This window comes from Nomascus leucogenys, chromosome 3 (assembly GCF_006542625.1).
Source record: "Nomascus leucogenys isolate Asia chromosome 3, Asia_NLE_v1, whole genome shotgun sequence".
Classification (NCBI taxonomy): domain Eukaryota; kingdom Metazoa; phylum Chordata; class Mammalia; order Primates; family Hylobatidae; genus Nomascus; species Nomascus leucogenys.
The window spans coordinates 107,927,752-107,932,020 of record NC_044383.1 but is presented as its reverse complement, the minus strand read 5'-3'; the positions used below and the strand labels follow the sequence as shown (position 1 = coordinate 107,932,020).

Below are 4,269 nucleotides of genomic sequence, written 5' to 3'. Positions count from 1 at the left end.
ATACTGAAGGGCTAATAGCTCAGAGTCCTACAGCTATTTAGATTTACAGAAGAAAATTAAATCAATCAGTGTGTGTAGTAAGGGCTTTTAAGATATTTTTAATGAAATAGAAATTAGTCAATCCATCAGGTAAACACGGCAATCTGGAATGTATTTAGGTAAACTGGAGATGGAGATTAGTTCATAGGTCAGCAAAACACCATTAGTATTTTGGAGTTGTCTTGAGGAAATGGGTCTTTCAAAGCACTGATTGTGCAATAGCAGCTGAGTCACTTAGGAAATTATGAGCCTGAATCCTGTGAGATGCCATCAGGTCCAATAAATATTATGCTTTTCTTCTCCCATCTCTTTCAACACATCTGCATGATCTTGGTTTGAAGGTCATCCAGCTGTACTATGAGTAACCTTTGCTAATCTTTCCTATGAATAATTTTAGTTTTCCTCTTTTTAATTAATAATCCATGCAGAATTTTGTTTTTTTGTTCACTCTGGTTTACTGTACCATCTGATGAGGCAATGGTCGCACAACTTACAATTTAAGAGCTTCAAATGGACCTGCAGCCCCGGAGTCAAAGCTGGTTCCCGGCCCAGTCCCTTCTGGCAGCAGCCTGCCTCCTCTTTCCTTTCAAGGACTTCCTGGGAGGTAGAGTGGACACAGCCATCTCCAAGACGGAGGTAGCTCCCATCAAGTGAATCAAGCTGCTGCTGCAGGTGCAGCATGCCAGCAAGCCGATCACCGCAGATAAGCAATACAAGGGCATTACAGACCATATAGGTCCGTATTCTCAAGGAGCAGGGAGTCCTGTCCTTCTGGTGCAGTAACCTGGCCAATGTCATCAGATACTTCCCCACCCAGGCTCTTAACTTTGCTTTCAAAGATAAATACAAGCAGATCTTCCTGGGTGGTGTAGACAAGAGGACCCAGTTTTGGCACTACTTTGAAGGGAATCTGGCATCAGGCAGTGCTGCCGGGGGTACATCCTTGTGTTATGGGTACCCTCTTGATTTTGCCCGACTAGCAGCCAATGTGGGTAAAGCTGGAGCTGAAAGGGAATTCTGAGGCCTCGGTGACTGCCTGGTTAATATCTACAAATCTGATGGGATTAAGGGCCTGTACCAAGGTTTTCACGTGTCTGTGCAGGTTATTATCATCTACCAAGCTGCCTACTTCAGTATCTATGACACTGCAAAGGGAATGCTTCTGGATCCCAAGAACACTTAACATCATCAACAGCCAGATGATCGCACAGACTGTCACTGCCATTGCTGGGTTGACTTCCTATCCATTTGACACCATTGGCTGCCACATGATGATGCAGTCAGGGCACAAAGGAACTGACATCATGTACACAGGTATGCTTGACTACTGATGGAAGATTGCTGGAGAAAGATTGCTTGTGATGAAGGAGGCAAAGCGTTTTTCAAGGGTGCATGGTCCAATGTTCTCAGAGGTGGTGCTTTTGTGCTTGTCTTGCATGATGAAATCAAGATGTACACATAAGTTATTTCCTAGGATTTTACCCCCTGTGAACAGGCATGTTGTATTATATAACATATCTTGAGCATTCTTGACAGATTCCTGGCTGTCAATTTATCAGTGGCAACTATTTACTGGTTGAAAATGGGAAGCAATAATATTCATCTGACCAGTTTTCTCTTAAAGCCATTTCCATGATGATGAAGATGGGACTTAATTGTATTTTTTATTTCAGTCACTCCTGATAAATAACAATTTTGGAGAAAGAAAAATACCTAAAATTTATTAAAAAGTTTCAAAAAAAGAAAAAGAGAAAGAGAGAGGGTATGGGTGTGTTGTCATTCATTCAATTAGCCTGGCTGCTGAAATAAGCTAGGAGTAGCTATAAGTCATTGTAGTCAGGAAAATATCTTTTTCTTACAAGGGTATGAAATTATTTACAGTATGATTTTTGAAGCATTAATAGTTGATAAGATTTATATAAATGGTATCATACACAGAAGGCAAATGCTTTTAAATATTTTTTAAGTGGGACTAATGTTGTAGTGTGAGAAAAAGAGCCCGAAGTATTAGGCAAAAAAGAGTAAAATGTCTGCAGAATTGTTAACATATAGTTCTCAGGCTACTTGGAAAATGCCTCTCACTTTAAAAAGTAGTTTATGACTAGTCTTTTTTCCTTTTTTATTTTTTTAACGTAACTAGATTTTAGGTTGAGTTCTAGTACTGAATAAAACTCAGAAAGATCGGTTTTTAATATTTCTTGTTTGATTTGATACATTAACCATAATACTGGCCTTTGATATTAGGCTTTAAGCCCTTCATCTAGACTCTGTCATATTGCTAACGGGCAAAAGGTTGATTCTTACACATGCCATCTGGTTAACAACCTGCCAAGCAATTACTAAATACCTGTTGTGCATACTGCGTTAATGCCTTGAAAATTGTGTGTAAAGGAAGTAAAAGACAGCGTCCTATCTTTGAGGAGTTGCTAAACTCTTTGGCATAAAATAATGAGTGGCTTTTACTGCCTCTTCTTCCTCCAACCGGCTCTTAAATATGCTTATATTTACTTCTTTTTTGCCAGCATTGTCTGTGAGCATTTGTATCATTTCCCACCAAGACCAGTGCCCTGGGCTCCAATTACCACATGTAAGCTAGCGTGTCCAAAATTTCTGTTTCTAGTCCCAAACTCTTGCTCAAACATCAGAGTTGCACTTTCTTTTGTTTTCTGGATAAATTCGTGCATATCTACCAAAAGTTCTTCAGAAACTGGAAGTTAATTTATATTCTCTATCTCCTCCACTTGGTATCTTCTTCTTTTTTTTCTTTTTCTTATTTCAGAGGGAGTCTCGCTCTGTCATCCAGGCTGGAGTGCAGTGGGCACGATCTTGGCTCGCTGCAACCTCCACCCGCCAGGTTCAAGCAATTCTCCTGTCTCAGCCTCCCGAGTAGCTGCAACTACAGGTGAGTGCCACCACGCCCAGCTAATTTTTGTATTTTTAGTAGAGACAGGGTTTCACCATATTGGTCAGGCTGGTCTCAAACTCCTGACCTCAAGTTATCTGCTCGCCTCAGCCTCCCAAAGTGCTAGGATTACAGGCGTCAGTCACTGCGCCCAGCTATCTTCTGCTTTTTAAAAGTCTGTTAGTGGCTCACAAAATCAGGGAATTTGGAATTCTCCTTCTCACTCACATCATCATTAAGATCTGCCCACTCTCCCTCCAAATATCTCTCTATTAAAAAGTTCCAGAGTAGTTAAGTTTATGTTAACTGCTAGGGTAGCCTTACTTAACTGGTCTCTCTTCTTCTAGTAGCTTCCCTCTTCCATTCACCAATCTGTATAATTTTTCTAAAGTTCATATGTGATTACTCATGTAACTCTCATGGTAAAAAGAAAAAAAAAACCTTTAATGGTTCCCATATGCCTACAGAAAATATCCCAAAATCTTTATCATATTATAAAGTATCTTTTCTGCCTAGCAACGATCTATACTTCCAACCACTTTCCTAGTCTCTCTTTTCCCACAGGCTTTCTTTCCCTGCTTTCACACTACAGAGTCTCAATTTTTGGAGCACCTTAGAATTACGTGGAGTTTTATAAAAATGCAGATTCCAAGACTCTAGACCCAGAATCTCTTTAGTACAGCATGGGAATCACTCGTTTTTACTATTAACCTACCCTAGAATTCCCTCGCACAGCTCATCCCCCACCTTACTTGTTGTTCCAGCAAATTTCCACTTATGCTTTAAGGTCTTGCTCAAATATTCTCATCTCAGGGGTTTTTTTCTACATAACTCACACAGTAGAAATCACTCTCAGTCATTGTGCTTATGGAATTCTAAATATTATTCAAATACATAGATTTATAAATTATTTTTGTTAAAACCACACTTCTCATTCCCCTTCCTCTTTTATGTTTCTCCATAATATTTAGTGTCATCTGACATGTTGTATATTTTACTTATTTATTTTCTTATGTTTGTCTCCTACCACAAGAATATACACTCCAGTGGATAGAGATTTTCAACTCTTTATTCAATGACAAATGTCAAACATACAAAAAAGTTTAAAGATTTGTACAATGAGCCATCTTATGAACGCTCATCATGCAGAGTCAATAACTGCTACCATGTTGTCACTATTTGCTTCATCTATCTATCCAGAAATAGATATAGCTGCAAACTTTCCCATTTTATAAAACAAGTACAGATAATTCCTTCTAATTATGTGCAATTTTTTCACAAATACAACCACTTATTCACAAAAGAGAACTCAAAAAAGATTTAAGAGT

At 38.9% G+C, this 4,269-nt stretch overlaps 1 pseudogene; it reads left to right on the top strand.

Moving 5' to 3' along the window:
- The first annotated feature begins 508 nt into the window (after positions 1-508).
- On the top strand, positions 509-1,501 carry LOC101176559 (annotated as a pseudogene).
- The last annotated feature ends 2,768 nt before the right edge of the window (positions 1,502-4,269 follow it).